Source organism: Grampus griseus (assembly GCF_964374135.1).
Source record: "Grampus griseus genome assembly, chromosome: Y".
In the NCBI taxonomy this organism is placed as follows: domain Eukaryota; kingdom Metazoa; phylum Chordata; class Mammalia; order Artiodactyla; family Delphinidae; genus Grampus; species Grampus griseus.
In genome coordinates this window covers 5,452,075-5,474,781 of record NC_139016.1, presented here as the reverse complement: position 1 = coordinate 5,474,781, position 22,707 = coordinate 5,452,075, and the positions used below count along the sequence as shown (strand labels likewise).

Here is a 22,707-nt window from a genome sequence, read left to right as displayed (position 1 = left end):
AAACCTCTGTTTCTCACAAACAGAAAATGATCAAAACAGGTTTTATCTAATGTAGCTGTGTGGAAAATACTGTCTTGATAAAGAGGCTATAGCAATAAGCTAAGGCTGGCGTCGTTAAGAAAGGTGTCTCGGGCTTCCCTGATGGCGCAGTGGTTGAGAGTCCGCCTGCCGATGCAGGGGACGCGGGTTCGTGCCCCGGTCCGGGAAGATCCCACATGCCGCGGAGCGGCTGGGCCCGTGAGCCATGGCCGCTGAGCCTGCGCGTCCGGAGCCTGTGCTCCGCAACGGGAGAGGGCACAGCAGTGAGAGGCCCACATACCGCAAAAAAAAAAAAAAAAAAGAAAAGAAAACGAAGGTGTCTCTTGGAGGGAAGGAGCTTTGGAAGAAAATGCGGAGTAAGCAATGCGCTCTGCTCCTCTAGCCCACGCGAGAGACGGCTTTTGCCTAATGAGTCTTTTTACTCAAGGCACACACATCTGCACCGCATCTGTTCTCTGTGGATCCTGACGAGCTGTGACCCTCACAAAACAGGCTCCAAGGCTCACACTCGCTGTCCAAATTCACACACTCAGCAGACTACATTATGCAGTCCTCCATTGTGGAGGTGAACACTGAAATGTTTATTGAAGAAACAATGTGAGTACAGACTTGGCTCCAAAAATATCCAGACTGGAGGGAGGGGAGGTATAGCTGAAAGCAGAGCGACCGTGCATGCACGCTTTGAAGCTGAGTGATGGAAAGTTTATTATACGATTATACTATTTTCTTAAGTTTTGTATTGGTCTAAAATCTAAACATTTTTTAAACATGCTTTTTCCCTGCGCTTTATATCTCTCACACCCAAATTCAATCGTGTCTTCACGTCTTGAGTCAGCCGATTTGAACTTGGCTTATTGGTGATTTCCATTTCCGCTTTCCAGCTCCTTATAAAACATTAATATGCTGTTTAATCATTTCACATTTGCACAATGATTACCTATCATGGGTTCGTTACTGTCCTAGCACTGTGTCTAGAATAACCAATACAACATGACTCCTGCCCGCAAACAGCTAACAGCTGCGCAGGTGCTCACAGGCATGGAGGTATACATACAGGTAGGCAGGTGTGACCAAGTGTCAAGTGTGCTTGGCTCGTAGTCCACAACAGGAGCCGTGGTGCTTTGTAACTGGGGTGGCGTGGGGTGTGAGAACTCAGCAGACAGCAGGTGACTTCTGAGTAAGGAGATATCTGGTGGCACCATTCTAGGCAGATGGAGATTCAGGACCAAGAATCGAGAGATGTCATCTACAACTGGAAACAACTATCAGTGACCACAGTGCTGTTTATTTTGTACACTATATATTGACAGTCATCATTCTACCTGTGAAAAGAGGATGAAGAAAACTGAAGAATTATCCTAGGCCCAAGGCCATCATCGTATGACAATTTACAATATCTTAAAACAAAGTTAATTTTAAGGATCTATTTTTCTCCTTAAATTTTTCATTTCACTAATTTTGTTAAAGTCCAGCTCCTCCTTTCTTGATATTCACGGCTTACTGCTCTGCATGTCTTGGAGAAAGAGATATTTTGAATTGAAATAACACTGCCTAGTTCTCCGTGAAAATCCCAAGCGAATATTAATTATGAACAGTGACGCCAAGTTTTATTCCCAGATGCTCCATTATTTTCTGACTGCACCCAAACCACGGTACGCCACAATGTACAAAGTACATTAAACAGACACACATGCCCTGCTGCAGCTGCTTGAGTATCAGCATTCTGTTATCTTCATGGACAACTGCCATGTCTTCTCATGATAACGGTAATAATCAAGATAACAATTACGCCACTATTCACAGTTACACTAAGAGACAGTATTGTTTCTTCAATACTTAACCCCCTGAAACCAATTTATGTAAGTTATCTGACTTTAGTATCAACACATTATGATCAGAGGAATCATTTAGTCCATTCTACAGAAAAGAAAAATGGGACTCCCTAGAGTTTATATAAGTTGCCCCAAGGTGCTCATCCAGTAAGTGACACAGGTGATGAATCTACAGCTCTGGAGCTGAGCTAATTGCTTCTTCCCCATTGTGTACCCACATGTCTATGTCAGGGACACAGCAAGTACACAATGATCTTTAAGCCAGTAGATAACACGCATTCCAAGATAACAAAATTCTAATTAGTAAGGGGCTTTCCTCGTCCCATGTGGGTAACAGCTTAAGAACAGTGATTGAAAATCAATGGAAAACAAATGAAAAGGTTCGACATTATATGTGCAAATGAGATTATTTACGAATTGATATTCTATGAGAATTTTGCAAATTTCCAAGGGTGAAATATATTTATCTTGTATCTTGACTTAGGAAAAACATTATTTCACAAGCACCTAGGTCATTTTGTAAATTGAGTGTGTGGTTAATGGAGCGTGAGTTCCCTCAATTAGTGCTTCCCTGACTTGCCTGATGGTACGAAGCACTTTGGGAAACTTGTAAAAAGTACGTATGCTTGGGTATTAAACCCGGGGACACCAAAGCAGAGCGTCTACGGGAATTAGTTCCCAGCTCAGTGTGTCAGTCGACTAATCCACGTTGATTCAGAACAAGCAGAGAAAGGAATACACACAAAGATAAAAACACAGAAGCATTTTCAGGTTAGTCTATGGTCCCTCAGTTATCTTTCACCAAAAATACTAAAAGAAGGTAGAAACAGACATCTGCCCATCCATGTGCTGCATATGCAATTTAGCAAATTCCCAAAGACCAAATATATTAATTTTGTAACTTGACTTTACCGCTTAATAGGAGAAAAAAAAAATCTCCCCACGCATAAAGATAATTTTTAAAAATTTCCCTGCAGATCCTGGCTTGAAGTACGCACGCAAAAAGATAACTATGTGATACCTTTCTAAGCTTGAGGATGATAAGAAGTTTCCACTGCCCAAAACTTATCTTTAAGAAAACTTGCCTTTGTACAGAAAAGCAAAGCCATCTTCTTTATTCTACAAACACAATGCCATTCGATTAGAGGACAACTGTCAGGGTAGAAGATGATGAATGTGTCCCAGACTAACATTATCAACATTTTCAAGTATTCTGGATACTAGGTTATACTCAAAATCAGTCTCTAAAGAGAGCACAAGCTTTTCCTGCAGTCTCCACCTCTGCTCCTTCCCACCAACCATGTACAGTTTATAGATTTCGCAGTTTGAAGGTTCAAAGGCACCTTTATGAAGTGTCTCTACCTCATAGAGACAGATCCAAAAAATTACATTAAAAAAATTACAAACTGTATGATTTCCCCCTACCAAAGTGATAGTCATTAGAATCAAACAGTAGGATATAACCCCCAAAGATACCAGACATTAAAATTATCAATGCAGAATATAAAATAAATATGTATTAAATATCTAAACAAAAATAGAAGGAATTAACAACATGAGTAAGATACCATAAAAGTGGCCAGGCAGGGCTTCCCTGGTGGTGCATGGTTAAGAATCCGCCTGCCAATGCAGGGGACACAGGTTCAAGCCCTGGTCCTGGAAGATCCCACATGCCATGGAGCAACTAAGCACGTGCACCACAACTACTGAGCCTGGGCTCTAGAGCCCACAAGCCACAACTACTAAAGCCCACATGCCACAACTACTGAAGCCCCTGTGCCTAGAGCCTGTGCTCTGCAACGAGAAGCCACTGCAATAAGAAGCCCACGCACCGCAACAAAGAGTAGCCCCCGCTCGCCACAACTAGAGAAAGCCTGCGCACAGCAACGAAGACCCAAAGCAGCCAAAAATAAATAAATAAAATAAAAATGGCCAGGTAGATTTTTGAGAGACTACCAAGTAAAATGTTTTAAATGAAAACAAAAAACAAAATTGAAAGTAAAAAAAAAAAAAAATCAATGGAAGGATTATAGGCTGATTAAGATAGCTGAAAAGAATACTAATGGGGGCTTCCCTGGTGGTGCAGTGGTTAGGAGTCCGCCTGCCGATGCAGGGGACACAGGTTCGTGCCCCGGTCCGGGAAGATCCCACATGCCGCGGAGCGGCTGGGCCCGTGAGCCGTGGCCGCTGAGCCTGCGCATCCGGAGCCTGTGCTCCGCAACAGGAGAGGCCACAACAGTGAGAGGCCCGCGTACCGCAAAAAAAAAAAAAAAAAAAAAAAAGAATACTAATGAATTATAATATAGATGTGTAGAAATAATGCAGACTGAACTACAGAAAAGTGAAGAAGTATGAAAATTAAACAGAAGTTTTAGATTTAACTGACCATATGACAAGATCCAAAATATATTCAAGTGGATTATTTTTTTAATGCAGAAGAGGCAATACTAAAAGAAAATGGTTGAGAACTTTGCAGGTTTGGTGAAACACACAAATCTTCAGAATCAAAGATCAACCAATCTCAAACTGGAAAATTAAAAAGACGAATCATATGCTAGTCAAATTGATAATATCAAAGACAAGGAGACAGAAATTTTGAGCCTAAAATGCATGTAATAGAAAAAAAATAGTTAAAGATTCCTGTGCTAAGAACTCAAACAAAGCAGTTGAAGAAATAGAATAAACTCAAGGGAATTTACTCAAAGAAAGTAAAAGGATGGTAATAATAAAGATAGCACCGGGGCTTCTCTGGTGGCACAGTGGTTAAGAATCCGCCTGCCAACGCAGGGGACACGGGTTCGAGCCCTGGTCCGGGAAGATGCCACATGCTGCGGAGCAACTAAGCCCGTGCGCCACAACTACTGAGCCTGTGCTCCAGAGCCATCGAGCCACAACTACTAAGCCCACACGCCACAACTACTGAAGCCCGTGCACCTAGAGCCCGTGCTCCGTAACAAGAGAAGCCACTGCAATGAGAAGCCCGCGCACCACAATAAAGGGTAGCCCTGCTCGCCGCAACTAGAGAAAGCCCGTGCACAGAAACGAAGACCCAATGCAGCCAAAAATCAATTTATTAAAAAAAAGATAGCACCAACTGATAAATAGAGCAAAAAGACATGAAATAGAGTAGAACAGAGCGAAGTACTCAATTTTTTAACAGAAAGGTAAAATTAATAATCAACTCGAAAGCTGACCCAGAAAAAAAGGAAAAAAATAAATAAAGCACAAAAAATTGATGCTGGAAAGAAACTGGGACGATATCTACATTACACACAAAATTTCAAAATTTCAGTCATACACATTCCTTTAAAATCATTAAGACGAACTCAAAAAGAAACTGAAATCCTACATCATCTGATACACATTAAGTAAAAATGGCATAATTACGTTTCTGCATAATGTGTGTATGCGTTGTATTTCACAAAAAAAAATTTAGAAAAGGAATATCACAGCAAGGTAGCAGGATACAAGATTAACATACAGAAATCAATTGATTTCTCTATGCTATCAATGAAATATCAGAAAGGGAATGTAAAAAAATAATACCTTTTAGAATTGCACCAAAGAAAAAAAAATCTTAGAAAAGGAATATCACAGTGTGACCACAGCTCCCCAGATTTCTTCTTTCCTTAGTTTGTGAGGCAACCAAAGAACTCTTTCATGCACCCAACAGAGCAGCCAATAGCCATATGTAGCCACGTAAATTAGTTAAAACTAAATAAAATTTAAAACTCAGTTCTTTCGTCATGGCAAGCACATTTCAAGTACTCTCTAGGCACATGTGGCCAGTAGGAGACTTTTTCCTTTTTTAAGATGTTTTTGATGTGGACCCCTTTTTTAAAGTCTTGATTGAATTTGTTACAATACTGCTTCTATTTTATGTTCTGGTTTTTTGACCACGAGGCATGTGGGGTTTTAGCTCCCCAACCAGAGATCCAGCGTGCACCCCCTGCGGCGGAAGGCGAAGTCTGAAGCACTGGACAGCCAGGAAAGTCCCGGGATACCTTGCTAAAGAGATGCTGGGTTAGCTTCTGCCAAGGAGAAATTCGCAGATGAGACAGTGAAATGCAGACCGTGAGCGGAGTAAGGGTCCTTCACACGGTTGGTCAGCAAAGTTTTCTGTAAGTCTTAAATAAAAATCGTAGGCTCTGTCGACCAAAGAATGTTTTTCACAACAACTCAGCTCTACCGGTGTCTGACAAAAGCAGCCATAGATTGCTCGCCCATGAGTGGCCATGGGTGTCTTCCAATAAAACTTTATTTACACAACAGGCCGTGGGTCACATTCGCCCCAGAGGCTCAGGTTTGCCAACCCCCAGAATAGCGGGAGGGGCACACAGTGAGGACAGTGGTTTCACATTTCCTCGGAACGCTGTTCTGCTAAGGTGAGAAAGTGACTGCATTACAGGGGATTAATATTTATCCGCTCATGGTACTTGCTGAAGTACAACACATTCAACCAAAAAAAAAAAAAAAAAATCAGACCAGTTGAGATGTTTATCATCTCTTTCCCTCACGTTATGCTTCACAGACTCCCTTAAAGAACGCACCGGGATCACATGGGTCAGGCTGGCTTGAACTGTAAGCTACCTGGGGAATGTCATGTCCCTTTAACACCAATGTTTTCCAAACCTAAGAGGCGCTCCTAAGAGGCAGCAGCTCGGATAAGGCGCTGTACTGAGGAGCCCCGCTGGAAATGCGGCAGAAGCCCTTGACCTCTGCCTTCCACGCCTCGAGACAAGCCTCCTGTCATCTCTGGCCCCTCGTTCTACGTTTGCTCCTTACTCCAATGAGGAATAAAAGCTGTGCTCCCTCTTGATTGCCACAAAGACGCCGTTCGGAAGGCCTTAACTCAGAGTTCAGGGCATACAGATTCAAAAAAAGCCTCCCGCAACCTCCCCAAACCAGAGATTAATTTAGCAGCAACCTTGGCTCCCTAGAGGCAGAAACACTTAAGGCTCTGCTGCTCTATCGGACGCCTTTACCAACAGCAGGGGTTGCAGGCACACAAGGGAAAACACCGCTCACTGCTCAACAAATGTGAAATACAACACCAGCACAAGACAGACAAAGCCTGTGTTTATGGAGAAACCATTCTGTGAACCACAGTGATTTCCTTCATGTGTAGGGCTGGGGTTCAGGCACGGGTTTCCCTATAAAAACACTGTGTCACCGTCTTGGACGTAACTCCTATGCCTGTCTCCCCTCAGCTTTGTCTTCCCGGCAGCTCGTGAACAAAGACCATCTATGTAGGGAAAACCCAAGGACGGCAATGACAACACCTGGGCTGCTTTCTGGGTGCATAAATTGAGGAAATGTGCACTACAATTCTTCACTAATTGGGGGTCATATTTAGGAACCTCTTTTATGAGCTTTGCACAAAGTTGATACTCATTAAATAATGGCTGAATCCATAAATAACGCTCCAGCTGACATTACTATCTGACTGTACCTCTGTTAACACATACTGTGTCTCAACCACATACTGCATCTTCAGAAATGCCTGAGATAGACAGACAGACAGATACATACATACATAATACATATATTCATAGACAGATGATAAATACATAAATACTAGAGATGATAGATAGAGGCATACATAATACATGACAGATAGATGATAGACAGATTGAGTGATAGATAGGAATAAAGTAAATGAGCACTTATTCAACAGCGCTAAGTCTCAAAGTCTCTCTATATAATCTGTTTTTCAGTTATCCAGATAAACAAATTGAAGCTCACAGAAGTTAAAATGGGATCAGATCACACGGATAAAAAGGAAATGAGTCGTGTCCCAACCCTTAACTTTGCTTGACTCATATACCTGTTTTCTTCTTCTGTTTCCTTTAAGAGTGGGTTGGGTTCTTATAGGATTTTTACTTAGATGAGATAGCTTAGGACTATGTATTGCTTCTACGTAAAAACTGCTACCATGATACATATATGTGTGCATCATATACACGTGTTCTTTTTTTTTTTGCAAAGACTTCCTTCATTGCACATAAAGTTGACGTCAGCTGCTCTCAAAATTCAAGATTAATCAGGACCAGAAAGGATCTTTACATATCTAGCACAGGAAGAACCATCTTCCAAAACTTTAACAGATTTACTTAGAGTATGTATAGGTTTATCTTGAATTTATATCTTCAGGACAGGCTCAAAAGAAGTCCTACGTGCAGACGTGTGCAGACGTTGTGGAGAAAAGGGATACAAAGTGTGTAGTTGGGAGTCCTGGGTAACGGGGACTTGCCCCAGTTTACTCCTGATGCATTTGAATTGGGTGGTTCCCAGGCTGGGAGGAGCCTCCCCGCACTGCGGAAACGTCCCTGTGTGGGCGCCCATCCGGGTGTGGCTCTGCCACTTCAACCTGCCACTCCACCTCTAAGCCTGGCTCCACTGGCATGCAGCGGAGGGCACTTTTTCTGATGTTTGCTCAATCAATCACCTTTTTCTGCCAAGACAGGAATGTTCTTGGCCACCCTCCCAGTCTTTTCAAGGAGTCAGCAGCACTTCTGTGTCTGCAGAGGGTCCGCAAGTCCAGTCACAATAGATACAATACACACTCTTCTGAATCTGTCTACATGCGTCGCTCCGATCAGCCAGCTTTAGCTGCTGCTTTAGAAGGTAACCTGATTTGTCCTTGCAATCAGCCTTGCATCTGGAAAGAAGTGTGTGTCGTGAGCATTTGCCGTCAGCTCTAAATTTCATGTCAGTCCCTACCACGAGAGAAAGCCACTGCTTGGCCGAAGGGCAACTCTCCTAAGACTTTCTAAGCTTTATTAGTTATTGTTACTATTCTTCTCCCGGTCCCACAGAAATTGATATTCTTCGTGAAGGTGCAGAGGCCAACCTTCAGAGTTAGATGTCTGGGTCACATTAACTGACGTTTCCAACAAGCAACCTGTCCAGCATTACTGGAGATCTGAGAAGCTACAAAGGAAACTAACCACATAGCACTTAACACTGTTTAAGAAATGAATCTATTCTTTGCTCTCCACGGTAAAAACATGATGTTCCAAAGCATACGGACATACATTTTCTGACAAAATCTCTGCCTCCATTCTTGAGTGCGTTTTGATGTGAAAGGCCCTAATATCCGTCAAGAATGCAAACACGCATTGTCAGAGCACGGCAAATCTGCTCCCTAAGCTTCTTCTTCAAAAATAACAGAGTTTTGTCTTGCTGCTGCTTATAAAACCCACCTTACGGGGCTTCCCTGGTGGCGCAGTGGTTAGGGGTCCGCCTGCCGATGCAGGGGACGCGGGTTCATGCCCCGGTCCGGGAGGATCCCACGTGCCGTGGAGCGGCTGGGCCCGTGAGCCATGGCCGCTGAGCCTGCGTGTCCGGAGCCTGTGCTCCGCAACGGGAGAGGCCACAACAGTGAGAGGCCCGCGTACCGCAAAAAAACAAACAAACAAACAAACAAAAACCCACCTTGTGGTTACCAGGGGGGAGGGCAGGGGAAGGGACAGTTAGGGAGTTTGGGACTGACACATCCACGCCGCTATATTTAAAATGGATAACCAACGAGGGCCTACTGTAGAGCACAGGGAACTCAGCTCGATATTATGCAACAACCTATAGGAGAACAGAATCTGAAAAAGAATAGATACATGTCTATGTATAACTGAATCACTGTGCTGTACACCTGAAACTATCACAACATTGTTGATCAACTATACCCCACTATAAAATAAAAAGTAAGAAAAAATGAAAAACAAACCAACAAACCCCCCCTTCCCCCCAGCAGGAGAGGCAGGTGGCAGGAAGACTTGGAATTAGGAAGAGGACAGACTTGCAATGGGACAGGAGGCTTGCAACATGGTTTTTGGAATGACGGGAAAATATTTTTGAGGGGACATTCAAACCCTACCCTGTTTCCTCTAATCTAAAAGAAAAGGTGCGGTATAAATCCTCCCCCTTCCTCATCTCTACCTCTTCACGTACCTTCCAACAGGGCACACAGAGAAGGAACTACTCCCTCGCAACAGCCCGCAGGTGGGGCACATAATTTTGCACACATGCGTAGCAGGCCTCAAATTCTGCTAGCGTGACTGTGTACAACATGCTAATAGGAATCTAACAGAACTACAGCAATGCAGTGAGCGAAGACCCTGAGCTTTAGGACCTGGACGGCCGTGGAGACTGATCCTTGCCAGAAATGACTGCGTCAGCCCGATAAAGGTACAAACATCCTCATCGGGATGCGACAGGGACCAAAATGGGTCCCAGAAAAGGGTTTGGCAACACAGAGGACTGGACAGATAACAGAGGACGGTGATGTTCCTTCTCCCTCACCTTTTCCTTCCACAGATCTGTATCAAAGGCCTGCTCTGTGCTGCGCAACACAGCCCTCACAGAGCTCAGCCTACGGGGGATCCCAAGCAGAAGAGTCCCCACGCCAAACCTTGCTGAGACCTCTGTCAAGCTCCTGAAGAAAAGTAAATTCTCAAATGTGAGCACAAGAATCACACTGTGTTTTTCCTGTACATAAGCCGTGTGCAGACATGCACACATATGCTCATGAGAAAACCGTGTCCGTTTTGCTGTGCTCACCTAATACCTATTTTACAGCGCTAAGTACCGGAACAACTTCCGGGATCACTAAGGACACGTCCCACACCAGGAGGACGCCGCTGACAGCGGCTGCTGAGATGAGTGGCAGCGAGCTGACTTACAGAATGTGCCTACCGGGCTTCACTTCTCTTTGCAGGAGCAACTGTGAAGTCAGCCTCTCGTGACCCAGAAAGAGGAGATCTTTCTCCCCAGTCTGTCAGCGGGCTCTCCGTGTAACTCTCCTTTTCCTGGACTCACTTGCCTCGCTCCTGCACGACTGCCTTTTATAAGTTTATACTCTCAGATAACACAGTCTTCTGGCACAGAAGAGACAGTGAATAAATAGGAATTGTGGGTGAACTAAATACCTACTAGATATAGGGATATAATGTGAATTTTTGAGATAGTAACCAAGTCAAAACAATTTCAATGGCGTCAATTACACCAGCTTATAAAGCCTGTTGGAGAGGGGCCGTCATTTGGATTCTGCAATACGCTGCGTGCAGGCACTGGTGCACTGGTGGTAGGAGGTAGCCAGGAATGGCATTCTAAGCTGTTTCCATCTATTAACTCATTGAATGGAGAGCCAGGCTGCAGACCTTCCAGTCAACACTCCTATCAGCCTCATCAATGTCATTCCCTCTGTCTATAAAGCTTAGTGAGGACAGCATTCATCACATGGTAGCTTTATTTTCACAGCATCGTATACTCTTAGCACTAGAGGTGATGTCGTGTACCATGTTCTCAAGCTTTTATTATTTTATAGATGAAAAGACTGCAGACCCCAGAAGATAAATGAAATCCTAAGTTTCACAATCCTTTAGTGGTGAAGTAACAACTAAAGCAAGGGGCTTCCCTGGTGGCGCAGTGGTTGAGAGTCCGCCTGCTGATGCAGGGGACACGGGTTCCTGCCCCGGTCCGGGAAGATCCCACATGCTGCGGAGCGGCTGGGCCCGCGAGCCATGGCCGCTGAGCCTGCGCGTCCGGAGCCTGTGCTCCACAACGGGAGAGGCCACAACAGTGAGAGGCCCGCGTACTGAAAAAAAAATTAAAGCAAGATGCCTGATTCTTTTTCAGCTAAATCTTGGATGCTCTTCAGCTTTTATTTGTTTTCATTTCAGTTAAATTCATATTTTTCAGAGTTTTTTAGCCCAGACCTGTGTAAGTCTTATGTTCTGACCTTGGCTTGAAGCAAGTTGACAGTAAAGTTTATGTCTTACGGACCTGGGAAATAAATACGCTATTTGCAAAGTCAACATGAAGGCTGCCTCAGTAACAAAAATAAGCCAAAGATGTGATTTGGCCTCAATGACATAAAACAAGAAAGTATTCCTTCTTTTCCATTTAACTAGAGCTGTTGAAGCATGATACACGTACTTAAGAGCTAAACTTGTTGGAAAGCATGAGCTTAGCTATCTGTGGGTACATCTACCCTCTTTCTTCATACAGCTCCTGAAAACGATGAAATACTTGCTTTGTTCCTCTATGTGGAGGAACACTTCACAGAAATACACCCTACTTGACAGGATTATGCTCCAGAACACCCCTAAATCCTGCCCATTCCTGACCTGACTCCTCAGCATCAGACAGAATCTATGAAGAACCGCACCACCCATGAGCAAAACTGACTGAACTGCAACGCTCCCACATGCCATTGGGGGAAAACGTAGGGCCCTTGCAGGCTTGGAGTGAGTTCTGCCTACTTTCACTACACATTCACGCCCTGTATGCACACCTAACCGCTGCCCTTCTTACAGCTCATACACCTACACCCCTGAAGAAAGCTAAATTCGCACACAGGGAATACCATGATACGTCCTGGGAGGAAGGTCCTTTTGCTTTAAGGCAAAAACAGATTTCTGCAAAAAATGATAATTTCTTGTCTTTAGGGGACAATTTCATCTCCACATTTAAACAAAATTATGCAATAAGAATCGTGCACTGAATAGGGCTGGTACTAGGTTCACATTTGCCTGTGTCACCCCCCTGGCAGGCTGTTAGAAAACGTGGAGAAACTCGGTTTCTCCAGAGCCCACTCCGCTTCTCTGTACAGGCCTTTTCCTCCGTCTTCATGTATGCTCAGATCACCCCCACTTTAAGGGGGGGAAAAAAAAACGGGCTTCCCTGGTGGCGCAGTGGTTGGGAGTCCGCCTGCCGATGCAGGGGACGCGGGTTCATGCCCCGGTCCGGGAAGATCCCACGTGCCGCGGCGCGGCTGGGCCCGTGAACCGTGGCCACTGAGCCTGCGTGTCCGGAGCCTGTGCTCCGCAACGGGAGAGGCCACGACAGTGACAGGCCCACGTACCACAAAAAATAATAGGTTGCACTAAATAGCAACACCTCACTGCTTCTTCAAAGTATGCTGCGATTTTTCTGCATTTCTGCTCTGTGCTGATAGCCTCCCTCCACACCCTCCCTCCTGAAATGCCTGTGATACGACTTCTATCTCCTAACTACGGACACAAATCTCCTGGTGTTAGGAAATGCCTCCAGTTGTCTGTTATTCCCCATCTCTGGACCTCTGATCCACCCTGACCTCTGCTGGCAGCCTCTCCTGCACTGTGGCACTCTCCTGGCCCCATCGTGCTGGCCCCATCACTGCTGGCCCCGTATCAGGTCACCCCCTCAGCTGTCTTTCCTTTCCAGCAGGCTGTGCCTTAATGCTGAGCTTATGCAAGGTTCTGTTGTGTTATTGTCTCTAGTTCTCTATATTCTCCCCTTTAGAAAATAAATCCACTTTCTTCTTCCATTGCAACTTCCATGATACTAAATCCCATCTAATCATTTGCAGACCCCATCTCTCACCCATGTTCTGCTCTTATATTCTTGGTGCCTATAGCCTGCTTGACTATTTCTTGGTCAACCTGAGCATATTGACCATCTTTATCAAATCCATCTTGATCGACCTTCCCCAAATGTGTTTCCCTCTTCTCCTCCAAAATACGTTTCTTCTTTACAACCTTCTTGCTAGTCACGCCACAATTCTGCTAGGTTGCTAGAAAACTTAGAATGCATAGTTATCTTTGATGGTTCTGTTTCCTGTTACTTCTGTTGGCACAAGTTTGCTGCATACCTATTAATCTAAGGTGACAGGCAAGATTCTTTGAAATATTCTTTTGATTTATTCCTTCCTCTATTTATCTCAACAGTCAATCTTTTTTTCCCTTGGTCCACATGCAAGACTTCTCAATTCAGAGCAGGAAAATTCCCAGAGTCTAAGTCCCCAAGACATTGGTCTGCAAAGCAGTCCGGGGCTACCTACATCCTGAGTTCTTGATATATGGAAACAATTAAACAAAGCCCCCCTTCATTCCATCACTATGGCCTCATTTTGCTTTTACAGCTGCTGTACCACATATTCTGCTTCTGCAACGTTGCCAACTTCATACATTTTATATATTGCATTCCCAACTATATTAAATAACTTATCAAGTAAAAAGAAACTAAGTATTATCTTCCTAGACTCAAATGGCTAGCTTCTTTAAGCTCAGTTTCATCCATTAACTGTAGAACTTGCTTTTCAAATTGCGTGAGTTCCCTGACATCTAAGAGTTCAGAAGCTAATGAACGACTTCTGTAAACAGTGCGAGTCATTAAATTAGGCATCCCCCCTCGCCTTACTTTAGAAATCACAAACTTTTGCCAAATGACGTGGAAAACAGTCTGAGTTAACATCATGTATCAGTGAGGCTTAAATATTCTCAGTATTCGGCTTCTCCACCTCAACCCCCCATGCATTATGTTCTTTTACTGTAGGACACGGTTCTGTGCCCTCTAGGACTCCATCTTTGGACAAAGAACCGTGCTCACTGGGTATCAGATTAGAGCAGGTGTCGCATTAGGTGCGGGGTCCAATCTAGGTGTTTGTGGGTGGCTCTGCTGTTCTTTCGAGGGGCTGTAACCAAACCCCTTTGCTCTCAAGAATGTCACCGCACCTGGGGTAAAGACAGATTTTTTGGAAGGCCCCGTGGGCAAGGCAGGACAGAACAGGAGGGCCTCAGGCTCTTTCCTCTTATCCTGTCCAACGGTTTCCTCTCAGCAGTCAAGAAGCGCTGAGAGTCACAGAGGAGAGATGAAAGACACCCCTGGAGGGCTTCGGACCCCTGAGATGACATCCGAAAGATGTCACCTTTCGGAGGACAGCTCTTTGAGAGTGAGTGTCATCAGTCATCTTCAAATGGAACCTTTAATCTGTCCCGTGGAATCCGCCCTGTTCACTGATCCCTCTGTGATAAGGGCCATCAAGAAAGGAGCGCTGTTCACGCAGGACCTTCTGAGGAAGCTGAGCTCAGCCACACCTGTCACCAGGAGTCTCTGCCAGGGGTACCTATCGAGCAGCTGCTATCAATGGGGGCGGCGGCCCGTGTCAGCCTTAGTCTGTGGCTTCCAGCCATCCAGGCAACTTCTCAGGCCCGACAGGAGAAAGCAGAGGACGAGAGAATGAGATTATGCATTGAGAGCACAGCGTTCACGTACCAGACTCTCAGTCAAGACAAACTCAGAGGCACATATACGCACACCCCCAGCAGGGAACACTCTGCTCTCTGACTCCAAATACCATCGGCCTACTCTGAAATGACAGAACCATCATAAACCACAGAGCCTATGCAACTTAAATAATTTCAGTTGCATCATATATATTTATCTTTTTCAAATAACGTTAAACTTCATTAAAACCGTCCAGGATAATAATGCAAAAAAAAAAAAAAATGAAGAAAGAGATCTATGTTCAAATCAGCAGGTTCTATTTGCAAAAAGAGGGGTGGGAAGGTAAAACCCATTGTTACTTGCAACTATAAATGTAAAAAACAGTAAAAATGTAGAGTTCCTAATTAACCCTGGATTAATTAACCACGTAGTAAGCAATTAGCTATTATTCGTTATCCTTCCAGATAATTTAGAATTAGCCGTAATTCCCCAGAGCTCCAGTGGGTTTTTACAAATCTTATGGTGTACAGGTGTGCTGTGTATTGCCGGATAAGTTCCAACTAGAAGCAGGGAAATTCCTTTTTTCCTCTCCTGGACAGTTCCCACATGGGGACATCTGAGCGGTAGTTTGCTCTGTGCTTAAAACGTAAGGCACAGAAACTGATCACCAGAGGTCTTTTCCTGCTCCCACAATGCGTCCTGGCTGGTCTTTGGTAGCGTCTAAACCCGTCTGAGACTCAGACTTTCACCTTTCACAAGGGGTTTCTAGGGTGCTTATGGGGCTAGTCTCAAAAAGCCATTTTCATAGTAGAATTCAAATACTAAATCACAAATGCCCTCCACTACACACCCTGTATAGACTTCAGGTCATTTTTTTCAAACTGAGTATCTTTACAAAATTTATAAATAAATTTGGGGCCCATATTTTTTTTTTTTTTTTTTTTTTTTTTTTTGCGGTACGTGGGCCTCTCACCGTTGTGGCCTCTCCCGCTGCGGAGCAGAGGCTCAGCGGCCATGGCTCACGGTCCCAGCCGCTCCGCGGCATGTGGGATCCTCCCAGACCGGGGCACGAACCCGCGTCCCCTGCATCGGCAGGCGGACTCTCAACCACTGCGCCACCAGGGAAGCCCTAGGGGCCTATATTTTTAAGCAGGAGATTAAATGCTATGTTCTCTCAGGCTACACTAGCTACATTCGTCCAGCTTATTTAACTCACATTTGGTACCCAACGACTGTACTGTTCTTCTCCAAGTATTTCCTGATAACTGCCATACTTTGGGTAATCAGCTTCCCTGTCAAATGGACATCCTTTGTCAATGATAAGGACAGCTGTGCCTTGTTACTGACGGAAGACAGGAAAGCATGAAAGTTTGGTACAAGGCATCCTAGTCTAGCTCTTGGAGTGTTGAGTTCTCTACAGAAAGCGAAATAAAATAAAACCCCAAACTTCAGAAGACAAAACGCCGGACTTCATAAGTATTTCCGCAGTTGAGAAGCCTTTCTCTTCAAGGATGTAACACAGCGTAGAGAAGAAGGAAGAGCAAGAAGGAGACAGCAGGGAGACAGGAACCTTATTTACGTCCCATCTTCCTTGTTATCTGCCTTCGTGTTCGTTCATTTATGAAATACAGAAACTGCAAAACATCTTGAGAACTAGTTTCTCTAGATTCACTTTTCTACGGTCAGCTTGATTCAATAAGCATCATCTCGGGCTTCCCTGGTGGCGCAGTGGTTGAGAGTCCGTCTGCTGATGCAGGGGACACGGGTTCGTGCCCCGGTCCGGGAAGATCCCACATGCCGCGGAGCGGCTGGGCCCGTGAGCCATGGCCGCTGAGCCTGTGCGTCCAGAGCCTGTGCTCTGCAACGGGAGAGGCCACAGCAGTGAGAAGCCCGCATACCACAAAAAAAAAAAGCATCATCTCCAAAACTTCATGTGAATCTTGAAAAACTTGGTGTGATTTCCCACAATGGCCAGAGTTTCATCAATTCAGTCTTAACCTTCCAAATGATTCTTTAAGATATCTTCCATTTCCCCCAATCCATCATATTCCCTTAAATATAAAATTTTCCCTTTTGTAAAACTTTCTCTTATAACTGGCTACTTGTGTGCCTCTAATGCATTTTACTCTTTTAGTATGAAAAAGAATCTTAACCTGTTAGAAATCCAGATGCCTCGTTAGCACAGTAGGTAGCACGTCAGCCTCAAAAAATATTAAAAATCCCATTCCTTCTCTCAAAAGTGACTTCGATAAACTAGTACTTAACCTGGGCAATTCCAGGAGGAGCTAAGCCTTCTCAGAACAGGTACTACAAGGTCTTTTCAGGGTCTCCGGTTCTAAGACATAATCCTTACTCTCAGTGTATTTAAACATGGACCTGAAGAACTGCCCTGTTCAGTACTGTATGGAGCCCCTGAGATTTGACGAAGGGAAGAAAATGGAAGTAACAGTGTAGACACAAAGCTTACTTCACAAACCTGGGGATGCACGTAATTGAATCACCATTATTTTACTTAATTTACCTTAGCATTTATTTGTTCCTGTAATTCATGGAGCTGATGAAACAGTTTAGCTTTAGCTTCTCTTTGTGTTTAGGGGTTCGTGGGCGTGGATTCAGCCTACTTCCCCAAGGTTCTGTTAAGCGTCTGGAGCTTGTGTTCTGGGCTCCCAGAGTAACAAAGGAGTGGATGTCAGGTGGCTGTGAGAGCGACAGTTCATCAGTCAGGGGGCAACCCAATACGCAGACCAATAGAATGCCAACATCTATAGTTAGCTCTAGATCCACGGGAAATATACATACACATATGTGTGTATGTATATATGCAATTAACATGGAGATGGATGAGATATACCTATGTATGGTATCTGTATCAATACTATATTGACAGATAATATGCATCATATAGGTATATCTATAGATATGTAGCATGTAGATTGATAAATGTACATAAGATATAGAAAGATATAGATATTACATATATTCCATATACATAAATATAGGGCATATCCTTCTATCTATATACCATATATATTCTCCATATTTTATATCTACATCATATATACATATACACACAGACACATATATATCTCCCTATCCAATATATCCTATAGATACAGATAAACTGATTCTACATATAAGCTATACTTCTCTCCAAGCCGTCACAGGCGTTGTAGAGTTACACACAGTTAGAGAGATTTGTTCCAGAGCTTTGCTGACACCCCTGCAGGGCTGGGCGAGCTGCTGCCATGAGGCTGTTGTCTCTGCGTCCGATGCTTCCAGCTGGAGCCGGAAGCCCACAGGGCAGCAGTCAGGAAGGGAAGAGGAGCCCCAGGTGGGAGGGATGGGAAGCAGGCCGAGCCCACAAGCGCTAGTGGAACCACACAAGGGTGGACCGACGCTGGTCATGATTGCCGCCTCGACCCTGGCGATGAGGGCTTCCTGCAGAACGCGGGGCCCCTCCCCAGGGAGCTGACAGACATCCACGCCTGACCTGTGACTTGGAGAAGCTGCGGGGGGAGCCGGAGAAAGTGGAGGACGTGCAGACCCAGCCGCTGCTTCACACCAACACGGTGAGTCAGTAGATCGGAGGCAATGGGGGTGACCCGCAAAATGGCGGCTGCTTCCCTCGCACCCTCCTGATTCCCTCCCCCCACCCCCAAGGATGATCTCCTTTGTGGTGATTCATACAGGAGAGGGATTTCTGGGAAACATAATTCAGCCTAGCCATGCTGACGTATTGCAGAGCCAACACAGAGGAGGACGTGGCACAGGCTTCCAATAACTTTGCCCCAAATTTTAGCAACAGAATCTCCATATGCCCATAAAGTTTCCCGTAAGAGAGACTGCATTTCCTAGCCTCCCACGCAAATACATGTGGCTGTGTGGTTAAGCTGTGGCCAATGAGCAGAAGCGAAGGATTACTTCCGGAGAGTAGCTTTTGAAGACTAGGAGGGATGGCATCCTTCCTCTTTCTCGTCTCTCCTTCTGCTTTCTAGAATGTGTACCTGAGGGCTGGAGACCCAGCAGCCATTCTAGTGCATGAGGCATGGTAGACCGGAGAGCACACAGAAACCTGGGTCTTTGATGATTTGTGAGGCCACCATATCAGCCCTATATGGCCTCCGATATGTGAGTTAAGAGGAACTTTTATTGTTTCAAGCTACTACTAAATAATGTGTAATGCTAAATGGACACAGAAGCCTTGGGAATCAGACATGGGTGCACCTAGGAGGTTTCCTGGAAAACTCTAGCCTTATTCTTTAGCCCTATTCGCGTGACTCCTGGTGTTCTTAGCTTGAAGAACAGAGGAGCCCTATATGCCTTTTCTGTGCTGGGCGTAGGAATCTTTTGTGGGAGTCCCTAAGGTCCTATGACGCCTGCTATCTCCCTTGGGATCTGCTGAGGAAGCAGGGTTCCTATCACAAGGATTTCCTGAAAAGGGGTGTGGTAAGGTTGCCAGGTAAATTATAGGACTCCCAGTTAAATGTGAATTTCAGATAAACAGTGAAAAAAAAATATTGACACGTCACACCGGCTTGCAGCTTCCATCAGCTGCAAAAACACAGCAGTTGCTGGAATGAGAGAGAAGGAAGCAGGAAACCTATAAAACGAGAGCCGTAACTCAAGAAACGAGGCATGTGAGGGCTATTGAATGTAAAGGCAAACATTTTGACGCAGCCCCGTCTATCTTGAGGAGCGCCCTGTGTAACACAGGCTTAAACAGAACCAAAGGTTCATGGTGGTGATGCTGGACCTCTGGCCACATACATTAAATCTCCAGGTTCCACTCGAGGGTAAAAATATTTTATAAGTATTTTTCTTTTGCAAAAATGGATAATATGCTTTAAAGACACACGTGTTTTAAAAGGCTTCTGTTTTTCATAAAATTCACACCTATGGGAAAGCCTCAAAGACACTTGCTTTTTTTTTTTGCTTTATTTTCAATAAAGAGTCGTCTAATAACCTAAAGTATTGATATACTTTCCCAAGTGCCTAACTGAATTACAAGAAAAAGAAAAACATGGTTTTACCTGTATCTACATGTCTCCATTTTGTACAGCGCACCGATATTTTCCGACATGTCATTTTAAAAACCTGAACCATTTTGATCTGGAAAAAAAATCAGGCCATCTACCTCAGTGAAATGAAACTAAGATGCTGTTGAGGTGTAGTCCAGGAAGAGGACGGACGCCCAAGCGAGTTTTGAATCACACCGCGTTCATCGTGAATCTGCGTCTGATGAACCGTCCTCCTCCTGTCTGTTTCCTTTCCCCGGGAACAGAATCTGTTTAATGTCTTTAGAGTCTTCCATGTTCCCATGTATTTCAACAGCAACGGACCTGAACAGCACACTCCTCGCCACTTGATTGCAAAATCACAGACAGTATCAACCTTTTGTTTCCACTTCAACAGCCTCTAGCACACTGGTCCTTACATGAACTTCTTCTTTTAGGAAATCAAATGCCCGTGATATCATCGGACTATCATGATTTCCCACCCACTGCATTCTTCACTGAAAGAAACCTTCCCACAAACGTTTTCGTTGTTCTGGTTGTTGATGGTGAAACCAAAGCACCAGAGAGTGTACAAGCATGCAGTGCACAGCTGGCGGCAATAAAAAGACGCAAGGCAGGAATATGAATACAACCTTTGCCCTGAATCGTCACTGGCGTCCAACGGATGCTTTAAGGTAGAGGGCCTCTTGACGCCGATTGCTACAACCTAATTAATGCAATTCTTCATTACGCACCCAAAACCAGAGACAGATTCGAAAACAAAACAAAGAAGGAGAGAACACCCGTAAGACACTTTTGATGACCTACCAAAGCCTGTGCCAAAACCAACAACAATCATATGCTGAAATCTCTACTTGAGACACTGTCTGGCAGAATCTCTCCTGCTACTACTGTTCATAAAAATGAAAAGCAACACTTTTCAACGTTCTTAAATCTCAGAAACGCCTTTTATTGAGTGTGACTCTGCTGCCTTATTAGATAGGGCTGGTTTATATCACAGACACTTGGGGCCTTTGGTGCTAAAGTTAACAGTTTACTGAAACAAGCTCTTCTAGTGTGTAGTGCAGCCCTGTCCATATGAAGAAGTTGCACTCTACCAGTTTACACCAAATCCTTCAGTTCACCTCAGTATTATACAGTAAATTACCCGTGTGGTGATGACTGTTATAAATTTTCACGGTTTTAAAAAGCTGTATTCTGAAATGATTGCTTTTGTCCAAGGTATGTCTCTAAAGGAGAGCAAAAAAGGGGCTTTATTTCTTCCAAAGCAGCTCTGTTCCTGGGTGCAGATATTCGGGGTGTTATTTATCCAAGGGAATCCAAAGGAAAGTATCTTTGAAAGTTTCCTCCAAATAATCGTATCTCAAAAACTATCTAAATCCATTCTGTTCATGAATCTGGAGAGCAAGCATTCAGGTTACAAGAATTTGCGTAGTGAAGGACAATGCATATATCCTGTTTAGCTCATATATGTTTGTCATACTTATTATAATGCCCCCCCCAATTTTTCCATTAAACTTGGCATGTCTGGTGATAATGTATAAGTCAGAGCAGATATCAGACTGGAGGTCTCATGTACAGTGTGAAGGAGAGAACATCACAGCTCATTTGTTTTTCAACAAACTATTCAACTCTGACAATTTATACTGAGTCTAGTCAGCATTGTTTCATTCAGTTTTATATCTATACATACAATATAATTTATGTATAGTTATATAAAATATATACATAAACATATAAATATCTATGTTTATATAGATCATATACACCTTATAAAGGAAAGATTTAACTTGTGTTATGTGGAAGCTCTAGTTAACACCGCAAAACAATTCTGAGTCATAAGGATTGAAATCAGAGTTCAGAGGGTAAATGAAAATACAAATGGAAAGGCAAAAGCCACAGGGGGAGGAGGCCCAGTAGGAAGGGACTTGAAGGAGGGGGTCTGCACAGGTCTGTTAACCCTAAAACGTACACAGTGTCAGAGCTCGAGCTGGACGTGGGAGACTCACTGAGGCTCACGGTCAGCTGAGTCCAGACGGTGCCCCTGACTCACTCACAGCTAAGAGTCATCCTTTCACCACCAGGACGCTGACCTGCTGACTCTGGCCAGGTTTCAGAGAAGCCGCCGTCCCCCCCCATATCCTCCCCTGGCCAGGGTCCCGCCTTCTTGCTGTCCTGCAATCACTCAACCCCCCAGGGCTCAGTGTTCCACAGATTCTCACGCCCACTATTCCCAGGAGGTGTGAGAGAACACGCATCATGAAGAAGGGACGCTGACGTCGAAAGGGGGCAAAGAGCGGAGAGAAACAGTCCCAGGAGGAGACAGAGAAGGAGGGAGGGAGGCTCCCAGGTCTGTGAGCAGGGCTGCACGTGCTCAGCCTGGGGAGGACAAGAGAATGGACTCAAAATGGAAAAGCAAAGAGACAAGAAGGGAAGTGCTCGCCAGCCAGGCTCCGGAAGTCCCACCTCCGTTTCCTCAGCACATCGAACTTTCCCGATTTTTAGAAAAGTACACGTGCATACACAAGATTCACACCCCAAGCCACAGACATTTTCCAGAAATTTCTTTGAGAACCTACTTACAAGCCCTATTTACATTCAAGAAATCTCTTTGGGATTCATAGAAGAGACAAGTCCCAGATCTCAAAAGTAAACATATTTCAAAAGGGTATTACAATGGTAAATGGGAGTGTTTCCTTAATTTCTCTTTCAGATTGTTCAGTGTTAGTGTATAGGAATGTAAGAAATTTCTGTGCATTAATTTTGTATCCTGCCACTTTACCAAATTCACTGATTAGCTGTAGTAGTTTTCTGGTGGCATCTTTAGGATCCTC

At 44.4% G+C, this 22,707-nt stretch overlaps 1 long non-coding RNA gene across 1 annotated transcript in view; it reads right to left on the bottom strand.

Annotated features, from left to right (window-relative positions):
- Positions 1–641: 641 nt before the first annotated feature.
- LOC309817724 overlaps positions 642–22,707 on the bottom strand; it is a 113,258-nt gene continuing 91,192 nt past the window's right edge. The window contains exon 3 of the long non-coding RNA XR_014296241.1: positions 642–1,291. This is a non-coding gene — a long non-coding RNA (uncharacterized lncRNA). The remainder of the gene's footprint in view (positions 1,292–22,707) is intronic.